Here is a 12,570-nt window from a genome sequence, read left to right as displayed (position 1 = left end):
CAATTGCCGCCATTGGCCACGAGGCAGGGTTGGGGAAGAAAGGCGTGTCTCCACCTCGTCATAGAGGGGGAGGAGTGAACCAGCCCCGCTCGACCAACCATGAGCCAGGGGTTTGGCTACAGAGGGCGGAGGAAGAGCGGTGGGGGAGGTTCGCAAAGGTTGAGGGGCGGGGGCCTATATAACCCAAGGCAGGGGTGTGGCCAAAAAGAGATGAGCCTTTACCGAGAGACGAGAGGGAGTCCAAGGAGTTGAGTCCAACCAAGAAGTCCAGAGTTGAACTGCAGCTCGAGCCACCGCAACTGCATTTGCTGCAGCTCGAGCCACCGCAACTGCATTTGCTGCAGCTGGAGCCACCGAAACAGCAGCCACAGCAGCGTGAGGCCTGGACGGCAGTTTGGGGCACGGCCGCGGAGGAGCGGCGGCTGCCCAACGAGTCAATCGTGCTGAAGGACCAGTGGACCTCCCTATCCCGCCAGCCATCCATCTCCCGCCAGACCTATCATCAATTCCCCGCGTGAGTCAGTGTTCTGTTTGTTCTGTCCTGGGTTAATTAAGTCTGTAGATAAGCTAAATTTGCACTGTGTCATCTGCGTCTTGTACTTGTAAATAAACCGAATTGCTTTTTGTTGCTTGTGTGTAAATAGTAAATAAATTTAGTAGTATTTTCAACCTTTTTGTCTTCGTTTTCCTTTTTGCATTGCGTCGTTTTTGTCTTTTCCCTCATTGAGCAGCTAGGGTGCGATACAACCAACGTTCGGGTGGAATCGGGTGAGTCTTGTTAGGTCGCGGTTTTAAACCACCGCTCGGTCTATAACATCCTAACCGCGATCTATAACAATACTATTCGTTATAGGCCTGGCACTGGGAATTGTGCTGATGCACTGAGTTGACTGCCGTTGCCTGTTGCTGATAGCAACAAGACTCAACCTGCTGACCTTGTATTGGCTATGAATGCATTTGAGAGTGACAGCTCTCCAGTCACTGCTGCTCAATTAGGTTGTTGTCTAACAGACATCCTGTGTTGTCTGTAGTCAAGCGTTGCATTATGACTGACGATTGGTCCGGCATACCAGACTCGGAGGAGTACAAACCATATTCACGTCGTAGAGATGAGCTATCTTTCCAGTCAGATTGCCTCGTTTGGGGCAGACGTGTCATCATGCCAAAACAGGGGAGAGAGAGTTTGTTCTCTGAACTGCATAGTACCCATCCTGGTATTGTTATGATGAAAGCTATTGCAAGGTTTCATGTTTGGTGGCCTGGTATTGATTCCGAACTTGAATGTTGTGTTCATCATTGTGATACCTGTATGCAGCTCAGTAAGCCGCCAGCGAAATCACCGCTGAGCCTGTGGTCGTGGCCTTCCAAACCTTGGTCCTGGATTCATGTTGACTTTGCAGATCTGTTCTTAGATAAAATGTTCCTTGTTGTCATTGATGCATTTTCCAAGTGGATTGAATGCTCTATCATGTCTACCAGCACTTCTGCTGCTACCATTGAGAACTTACGTGTCATGTTCGCTACTCACGGTCTACCAGATGTGTTGGTAAGCGATCATGGTTCCTGTTTCACGTGTCAGGAATTTCAGGAATTCATGAGGGAGAATGGCATCAGACATGTCCATTCTGCTCCGGTCAAACCCTCTTCTAATGGCCAGGCAGAGCGTGCTGTACAGATCATCAAGCAAGGATTAAGGCATGTTACTCAAGGTTCACTTCTAACGTGTTTGTCACGCATGTTGCTCAGGTATAGATCAGACCACATGCCGTAACTGGAGAAGCCCCAGCAGAATTACTTATGAAGCGAGACCTCAAAACTGCACTCTCTCTTGTTTATCCTGACGTCGGTGAAACTGTTGCTAGCAAGCGTCAGTCAGAAGTTCTATCATGATCGCACGGCTGTGTTTGCGTGACTTTGCTGAAAATGATCCAGTTGATGTGCTAACAATGGCCTTGGAGTGAAATGGCTGCCAGGTGTCGTTCTTAACAGGGAAGGCACCCGTGTTTTTGTGTCGAGCTGAAGGATGGGTGGATGGTTCGGAAACATACAGTAACTGGAGTGCCCAGCCCCATAAAGTAAGCCCTCAGCCCCGTAAGTCACCACACCATAAAAAGCCCTATAAAAATTAAAAACTCGCACTTTATTTAAAAACGTGCCCTTGGTAGTCACCACACCATGAAAATCCCTATAAAAATTAAAAACTCGCACTTTATTTAAAAACGTGCTCTTGGTAGTCACCACACCATGAAAAGCCCTATAAAAATTAAAAACTCACACTTTATTTAAAAACGTGCTCTTGGTAGTCACCACACCATGAAAAGCCCTATAAAAATTAAAAACTCGCACTTTATTTAAAAACGTGCTCTTGGTAGTCACCACATCATAAAAAGCCCTATAAAAATTTAAAAACTCGCACTTTATTTAAAAACGTGCTCTTGGTAGTCACCACACCATGAAAATCCCTATAAAAATTAAAAACTCGCACTTTATTTAAAAACGTGCTCTTGGTAGTCACCACACCATGAAAAGCCCTATAAAAATTAAAAACTCACACTTTATTTAAAAACGTGCTCTTGGTAGTCGCCACATCATGAAAAACCCTATATCAATTAAAACTCGCACTTTATTTAAAAACGTGCTCCTGGTAGTCACCACATCATGAAAAGCCCTATATCAATTAAAACTCGCACTTTATTTAAAAACGTGCTCTTGGTAGTTACCACATCATGAAAAACCCTATATCAATTAAAACTCGCACTTTATTTAAAAACGTGCTCCTGGTAGTCACCACACCATGAAAAGCCCTATAAAAATTAAAACTCGCACTTTATTTAAAAACGTGCTCCTGGTAGTCACCACACCATGAAAAGCCCTATATCAATTAAAACTCGCACTTTATTTAAAAACGTGCACTTGGTAGTCACCACACCATGAAAAGCCCTATATCAATTAAAACTCGCACTTTATTTAAAAACGTGCTCTTGGTCGTCACCACATCATGAAAAACCCTATATCAATTAAAACTCGCACTTTATTTAAAAACGTGCTCTTGGTAGTCACCACACCATGAAAAGCCCTATATCAATTAAAACTCGCACTTTATTTAAAAACGTGCTCCTGGTAGTCACCACACCATGAAAAGCCCTATAAAAATTAAAACTCGCACTTTATTTAAAAACGTGCTCCTGGTAGTCACCACACCATGAAAAGCCCTATATCAATTAAAACTCGCACTTTATTTAAAAACGTGCACTTGGTAGTCACCACACCATGAAAAGCCCTATATCAATTAAAACTCGCACTTTATTTAAAAACGTGCTCTTGGTCGTCACCACATCATGAAAAACCCTATATCAATTAAAACTCGCACTTTATTTAAAAACATGCTCTTGGTAGTCACCACACCATGATAAGCCCTATAAAAATTAAAACTCGCACTTTATTTAAAAACGTGCTCTTGGTAGTCACCACACCATGATAAGCCCTATAAAAATTAAAACTCGCACTTTATTTAAAAAACGTGCTCTTGGTAGTCACCACATCATGAAAAGCCCTATATCAATTAAAAACTCGCACTTTATTTAAAAACGTGCTCTTGGTAGTCACCACATCATGAAAAACCCTATATCAATTAAAACTCGCACTTTATTTAAAAACGTGCTCCTGGTAGTCACCACACCATGAAAAGCCCGATAAAAATTAAAACTCGCACTTTATTTAAAAACGTGCTCCTGGTAGTCACCACACCATGAAAAGCCCTATATCAATTAAAACTCCCCCAAGGAAGTGTGCTGGGCCCTGTGCTTTTTCTGGTCTTTATCAATGATCTATCTGACTCTCTGGAAAATCCTCTCTATCTCTTTGCTGATGACTCCACTCTCTGCCGCTCCATTCCTCTTCCCTCAGATCGGCAGTCTGCAGCCTCCTCACTCTCTGAAGACCTGGACAAAATCACAGACTGGTCAAACAAGTGGAACATGTCTTTCAATCCTGCCAAATCTCACTCTCTTACTATGTCTCTCCGAAAAGATCGACTGGACAACCCTCCCATCTACTTTCTCAACAATCCTCTCCAAGAAGTTCTGTCACTCAAGCTTTTGGGTCTCACTATCTGCCATGATCTTTCTTGGGAAAACCACATTTCCAAGCTGGCCTCCAAAGCCAGTCGCCGACTGGGCATCCTCCGTCGTGCGAAGTCCTTCCTCGGCACACCTGAGCTCCTCACCACATACAAGGCTTTCATCCGCAGCTCTATGGAATACTGTTCTCCCCTATGGGCTGGTGCTCCTGCCTCACACCTGGCTCGGCTTCACGCTGTTGAATCCAAAGCTTTCAAAATCATTGGAATCTCCCGCGATGAAGCTATCTCTGAGGGCCTTTCACTCACTCACCGCAGGCAGGTAGGTGGTCTTTCTGTCTTCTACCGACTCCTCTCCGGCCTTGCTCCCCCAGCTCTCTCTGTGCTCTGTCCCCCAAATATTCCTACAAGTCGCACAAGATCTGCCAGCAACCCTCTGATGGTTAAACTGCCGAAATCTCGGCTCTCTGCTCACCTTCACTCTTTCATTCCTCTTTTCTCCCGCCTGTGGAACAAACTCCCACACTCCCTTCAATCCCTCTCCTCCCTCCAGGTCTTTAAAACAGCTGTTCACCACCATCTCTTATCTTCCCCCATCCATAACCTTGATCTTTTCTACCCCCACTAATTCACCCCTGATCCACCTTGTTTGAAATTCCAACTTATTTCCTGGAAATCCTGGCAGTGTCCATATGTTTATACCTCTCCCACCCCCCCCCCCTTCACATGCCTCCCCCCCTTCACATGCCTCCCCCCCTTCACATGCCTCCCCCCCAAAGCCCTCTCCCTCCCACAGATCTCTCGATGTCTCCATGTCTCTCGGTCCCTGCTCTCAAATGTTGTGTTTGTGTCCTTCCCCCTCTCTCCCCATCTTGTCTACCGCTCCCGATGTTATTTGTTTTATGTGTCTGTTTGTCTTTCTGTGTGATTAATGTTCGCTCTTTCACGAGCCTCGATCTTGTATACGAAAAAAAACAAAAAAACAAACAAAAAAAAACTCGCACTTTATTTAAAAACGTGCTCTTGGTAGTCACCACACCATGAAAAGCCCTATATCAATTAAAACTCGCACTTTATTTAAAAACGTGCTCTTGGTAGTCACCACACCATGAAAAGCCCTATAAAAATTAAAACTCGCACTTTATTTAAAAACGTGCTCTTGGTAGTCACCACACCATAAAAAGCCCAAGAGAAATTAAAACTCGCACTTTATTTAAAAACGTGCTCTTGGTAGTCACCACACCATGATAAGACCTATATCAATTAAAAACTCGCACTTTATTTAAAAACGTGCTCTTGGTAGTCACCACACCATGATAAGACCTATATCAATTAAAACTCGCACTTTATTTAAAAACGTGCTCTTGGTAGTCACCACATCATGAAAAGCCCTATATCAATTAAAAACTCGCACTTTATTTAAAAACGTGCTCTTGGTAGTCACCACATCATGAAAAGCCCTATATCAATTAAAAACTCGCACTTTATTTAAAAACGTGCTCTTGGTAGTCACCACACCATGATAAGACCTATATCAATTAAAACTCGCACTTTATTTAAAAACGTGCTCTTGGTAGTTACCACATCATGAAAAGCCCTATAAAAATTAAAAACTCGCACTTTATTTAAAAACGTGCTCTTGGTAGTCACCACATCATAAAAAGCCCTATAAAAATTTAAAAACTCGCACTTTATTTAAAAACGTGCTCTTGGTAGTCACCACATCATGAAAAGCCCTATATCAATTAAAAACTCGCACTTTATTTAAAAACGTGCTCTTGGTAGTCACCACATCATGAAAAGCCCTATAAAAATTAAAAACTCACACTTTATTTAAAAACGTGCTCTTGGTAGTCACCACACCATGAAAAGCCCTATAAAAATTAAAAACTCGCACTTTATTTAAAAACGTGCTCTTGGTAGTCACCACATCATAAAAAGCCCTATAAAAATTTAAAAACTCGCACTTTATTTAAAAACGTGCTCTTGGTAGTCACCACACCATGAAAATCCCTATAAAAATTAAAAACTTGCACTTTATTTAAAAACGTGCTCTTGGTAGTCACCACACCATGAAAAGCCCTATAAAAATTAAAAACTCACACTTTATTTAAAAACGTGCTCTTGGTAGTCGCCACATCATGAAAAACCCTATATCAATTAAAACTCGCACTTTATTTAAAAACGTGCTCCTGGTAGTCACCACATCATGAAAAGCCCTATATCAATTAAAACTCGCACTTTATTTAAAAACGTGCTCTTGGTAGTTACCACATCATGAAAAACCCTATATCAATTAAAACTCGCACTTTATTTAAAAACGTGCTCCTGGTAGTCACCACACCATGAAAAGCCCTATAAAAATTAAAACTCGCACTTTATTTAAAAACGTGCTCCTGGTAGTCACCACACCATGAAAAGCCCTATATCAATTAAAACTCGCACTTTATTTAAAAACGTGCACTTGGTAGTCACCACACCATGAAAAGCCCTATATCAATTAAAACTCGCACTTTATTTAAAAACGTGCTCTTGGTCGTCACCACATCATGAAAAACCCTATATCAATTAAAACTCGCACTTTATTTAAAAACGTGCTCTTGGTAGTCACCACACCATGAAAAGCCCTATATCAATTAAAACTCGCACTTTATTTAAAAACGTGCTCCTGGTAGTCACCACACCATGAAAAGCCCTATAAAAATTAAAACTCGCACTTTATTTAAAAACGTGCTCCTGGTAGTCACCACACCATGAAAAGCCCTATATCAATTAAAACTCGCACTTTATTTAAAAACGTGCACTTGGTAGTCACCACACCATGAAAAGCCCTATATCAATTAAAACTCGCACTTTATTTAAAAACGTGCTCTTGGTCGTCACCACATCATGAAAAACCCTATATCAATTAAAACTCGCACTTTATTTAAAAACATGCTCTTGGTAGTCACCACACCATGATAAGCCCTATAAAAATTAAAACTCGCACTTTATTTAAAAACGTGCTCTTGGTAGTCACCACACCATGATAAGCCCTATAAAAATTAAAACTCGCACTTTATTTAAAAAACGTGCTCTTGGTAGTCACCACATCATGAAAAGCCCTATATCAATTAAAAACTCGCACTTTATTTAAAAACGTGCTCTTGGTAGTCACCACATCATGAAAAACCCTATATCAATTAAAACTCGCACTTTATTTAAAAACGTGCTCCTGGTAGTCACCACACCATGAAAAGCCCGATAAAAATTAAAACTCGCACTTTATTTAAAAACGTGCTCCTGGTAGTCACCACACCATGAAAAGCCCTATATCAATTAAAACTCCCCCAAGGAAGTGTGCTGGGCCCTGTGCTTTTTCTGGTCTTTATCAATGATCTATCTGACTCTCTGGAAAATCCTCTCTATCTCTTTGCTGATGACTCCACTCTCTGCCGCTCCATTCCTCTTCCCTCAGATCGGCAGTCTGCAGCCTCCTCACTCTCTGAAGACCTGGACAAAATCACAGACTGGTCAAACAAGTGGAACATGTCTTTCAATCCTGCCAAATCTCACTCTCTTACTATGTCTCTCCGAAAAGATCGACTGGACAACCCTCCCATCTACTTTCTCAACAATCCTCTCCAAGAAGTTCTGTCACTCAAGCTTTTGGGTCTCACTATCTGCCATGATCTTTCTTGGGAAAACCACATTTCCAAGCTGGCCTCCAAAGCCAGTCGCCGACTGGGCATCCTCCGTCGTGCGAAGTCCTTCCTCGGCACACCTGAGCTCCTCACCACATACAAGGCTTTCATCCGCAGCTCTATGGAATACTGTTCTCCCCTATGGGCTGGTGCTCCTGCCTCACACCTGGCTCGGCTTCACGCTGTTGAATCCAAAGCTTTCAAAATCATTGGAATCTCCCGCGATGAAGCTATCTCTGAGGGCCTTTCACTCACTCACCGCAGGCAGGTAGGTGGTCTTTCTGTCTTCTACCGACTCCTCTCCGGCCTTGCTCCCCCAGCTCTCTCTGTGCTCTGTCCCCCAAATATTCCTACAAGTCGCACAAGATCTGCCAGCAACCCTCTGATGGTTAAACTGCCGAAATCTCGGCTCTCTGCTCACCTTCACTCTTTCATTCCTCTTTTCTCCCGCCTGTGGAACAAACTCCCACACTCCCTTCAATCCCTCTCCTCCCTCCAGGTCTTTAAAACAGCTGTTCACCACCATCTCTTATCTTCCCCCATCCATAACCTTGATCTTTTCTACCCCCACTAATTCACCCCTGATCCACCTTGTTTGAAATTCCAACTTATTTCCTGGAAATCCTGGCAGTGTCCATATGTTTATACCTCTCCCACCCCCCCCCCCCTTCACATGCCTCCCCCCCTTCACATGCCTCCCCCCCTTCACATGCCTCCCCCCCAAAGCCCTCTCCCTCCCACAGATCTCTCGATGTCTCCATGTCTCTCGGTCCCTGCTCTCAAATGTTGTGTTTGTGTCCTTCCCCCTCTCTCCCCATCTTGTCTACCGCTCCCGATGTTATTTGTTTTATGTGTCTGTTTGTCTTTCTGTGTGATTAATGTTCGCTCTTTCACGAGCCTCGATCTTGTATACGAAAAAAAACAAAAAAACAAACAAAAAAAAACTCGCACTTTATTTAAAAACGTGCTCTTGGTAGTCACCACACCATGAAAAGCCCTATATCAATTAAAACTCGCACTTTATTTAAAAACGTGCTCTTGGTAGTCACCACACCATGAAAAGCCCTATAAAAATTAAAACTCGCACTTTATTTAAAAACGTGCTCTTGGTAGTCACCACACCATAAAAAGCCCAAGAGAAATTAAAACTCGCACTTTATTTAAAAACGTGCTCTTGGTAGTCACCACACCATGATAAGACCTATATCAATTAAAAACTCGCACTTTATTTAAAAACGTGCTCTTGGTAGTCACCACACCATGATAAGACCTATATCAATTAAAACTCGCACTTTATTTAAAAACGTGCTCTTGGTAGTCACCACATCATGAAAAGCCCTATATCAATTAAAAACTCGCACTTTATTTAAAAACGTGCTCTTGGTAGTCACCACATCATGAAAAGCCCTATATCAATTAAAAACTCGCACTTTATTTAAAAACGTGCTCTTGGTAGTCACCACACCATGATAAGACCTATATCAATTAAAACTCGCACTTTATTTAAAAACGTGCTCTTGGTCGTCACCACACCATGATAAGACCTATATCAATTAAAACTCGCACTTTATTTAAAAACGTACTCTTGGTCATCACCACACCATGGTAAGACCTATATCAATTAAAACTCGCACTTTATTTAAAAACGTGCTCTTGGTAGTCACCACACCATGAAAAGCCCTATATCAATTAAAACTCGCACTTTATTTAAAAACGTGCACTTGGTAGTCACCACACCATGAAAAGCCCTATATCAATTAAAACTCGCACTTTATTTAAAAAAGGTGCTCCTGGTCGTCACCACATCATGAAAAACCCTATATCAATTAAAACTCGCACTTTATTTAAAAACGTGCTCTTGGTAGTCACCACACCATGAAAAGCCCTATATCAATTAAAACTCGCACTTTATTTAAAAACGTGCTCTTGGTAGTCACCACACCATGAAAAGCCCTATATCAATTAAAACTCGCACTTTATTTAAAAACATGCTCTTGGTAGTCACCACACCATGAAAAACCCTATATCAATTAAAACTCGCACTTTATTTAAAAACGTGCTCTTGGTAGTCACCACACCATGAAAAGCCCTATATCAATTAAAACTCGCACTTTATTTAAAAACATGCTCTTGGTAGTCACCACACCATGAAAAGCCCTATATCAATTAAAACTCGCACTTTATTTAAAAACGTGCTCTTGGTAGTCACCACACCATGAAAAGCCCTATATCAATTAAAACTCGCACTTTATTTAAAAACATGCTCTTGGTAGTCACCACATCATGAAAAACCCTATATCAATTAAAACTCGCACTTTATTTAAAAACGTGCTCTTGGTAGTCACCACATCATGAAAAACCCTATATCAATTAAAACTCGCACTTTATTTAAAAACGTGCTCTTGGTAGTCACCACACCATGATAAGACCGAAATCAATTAAAACTCGCACTTTATTTAAAAACGTGCTCTTGGTAGTCACCACACCATTAAAATCCCTATAAAATTAAAAACTCACACTTTATTTAAAAACGTGCTCTTGGTAGTCGCCACACCATAAAAAGCCCTATAAAATTGAAACTCACACTTTATTTAAAAACATGCTCTTGGTAGTCACCACAACATGAAAAGCCCTATAAAAATTAAAACTCACTTCATTTGAAAACGTGCCCTTGGTTGTCACCACACAATAAAAGCCCTATAAAAATGAAAACCCACACTTTATTTAAAAACATGCTCTTGGTCGTCACCACAACATGAAAAGCCCTATAAAAATAAAAACCCACACTTTATTTAAAAACATGCTCTTGGTCGTCACCACAACATAAAAAGCACTATAAAAATTAAAACCCACACTTTATTTAAAAACGTGGTCTTGGTAGTCACCACAACATAAAAAGCACTATAAAAATTAAAACCCACACTTTATTTAAAAACATGCTCTTGGTAGTCACCACACCATAAAAAACCCTATAAAAATTAACTCACTTTATTGTAAAACCTGCTGTTATGTGATATTTTTTTGACGTTGCTAATTTATGCAACTTTCGGTCTGTTGGGAGTCCCAATATGGCGGCCGTGTAGCTTCATGAGCAAACACTCTCATCGGCTGGTCGTTCCTCCATATCACAGAGCTGTGAGTGGATACCATGTCGGACCTGTCATCTGTGCTCTGCCTGCGATTGACGTTATTGAGTGTCTTCGATTCAATACATTTTAAATCCTTTCCCGAATCGATTGGTGTAGCAAATCAAGTAGCACAGCAACCTGTCATTTTTAAACGGATGATGAGCTACCGTATGCTTGTGCGATAAGCGATTGATGGATATAAAGTGAAGCGTTTCATATTATAGTGGTGGATCTGGTTATTGAACATTTCAATAGCAAATATATTTCTCCTCAATCTCAGGGCCCTGAGCACGTACCCAGTGTGCCCATTGGTTAATCCGCCATTGGGGATGAGGTTAGTATTAATAGGAAAAGCAGGTTTAGTAAAATAATAACTACCTTTAATGTATAAGAATGCAACCATAACCACAATAAAAATTGTATAATTCCTAATGTTAATACGTATCGATACTATTTAGCAAATCTAAACTCTATTATATTGCAATGTCACAAAACACCCCCCATTAGTAAATGGACCAACCCGTGATCATTGCGGAACGTTGCGGTTTTTTAAAACCAGAACACCTGTGCCAAGGTGAAACAAAACTACTCCAACGATGTTGAAAAGGGAAACACAGCTCCACGAGAACGGCATTCGGTAGAGAGATTACCTGCACCAGGTGAACACCTTATGTTTTGTTAAGTCGGACAATGAAAGGTTGAATCTAGATTCGCCTTGAACCAAAATCTAATCGCTTGTTCTTGTCGCTTAGCACTCAACTCATAGTTTTGTCATAATTCGTCCACAACTTTTGAGATATCGTGCTATAATATTAAGAGTGGGCTATACGGGGGTCAAAAATACTTTTATTGTTATTCTTCTTAGGTGACAGTTTTTCTGTATTCCATTTGACCTATCTCAACATGAAATGACAAAATTTTCGGCCTGGGGTCCAAGAAAAAAGTGTACAGGGCAAAAATTGTAGTGTCAATAAATAGACAATGTGAAATAAAAATAGACAATATAACATGTCTTAATAAAAATATGATTACTCAACATTGAAAACATCAAAAATATGTCTTAACTCAAAACATACAGCAAAAATATATCTTAACTCAACATCTGAAGGTTTGACACTACTTCTAATTGCGTAAATAGATTGCCTGACCCCATAGACATAGGGTTAGACACCACAACCAAGTAAAAAGACCCAGAAATGACAGTTACGGCTAAAAATGTGATTTTTCAGAGAAAACGGCGGCCATTTTGGATTTTTGCCCTGCGCACTGTTTTCTTGGACCCCAGGCCGAAAATTTTGTCATTTCATGTTGAGATAGGTCAAATGGAATACAAAAAAACTGTCACCTAAGCAAAACAAAAAATGACCCATTTATAGCCCACTCTTAATAATATATCCTTTTTGGCCCGATCTATCATTGGTGAAGAATCGCTTACAAAATTATAAAATTCTCCGACCCGGATTCGGATTCGGACCTTCACAAAAATTTTATCGGTTCTTCCTTGTCACACACACAACTTGTCCACCAAATTTCGTCCGAATCTGTCCACAATTATTTGAGATATCGTGCTATATTAACGTTTTTGGCCTTGTCTTTCAATGGTGAAAAATCACTTTAAAATTTTTCAGACCCAGATCCGGATTCGGATCTTCACCAAAATGGAATATTTTCGTCCTTGTCA

Source organism: Myxine glutinosa, chromosome 1 (assembly GCF_964187855.1).
Source record: "Myxine glutinosa chromosome 1, kmMyxGlut1.1, whole genome shotgun sequence".
In the NCBI taxonomy this organism is placed as follows: domain Eukaryota; kingdom Metazoa; phylum Chordata; class Myxini; order Myxiniformes; family Myxinidae; genus Myxine; species Myxine glutinosa.
The sequence above is the reverse complement of the archived record's forward strand: the minus strand, read 5'-3'. Positions refer to the sequence as shown.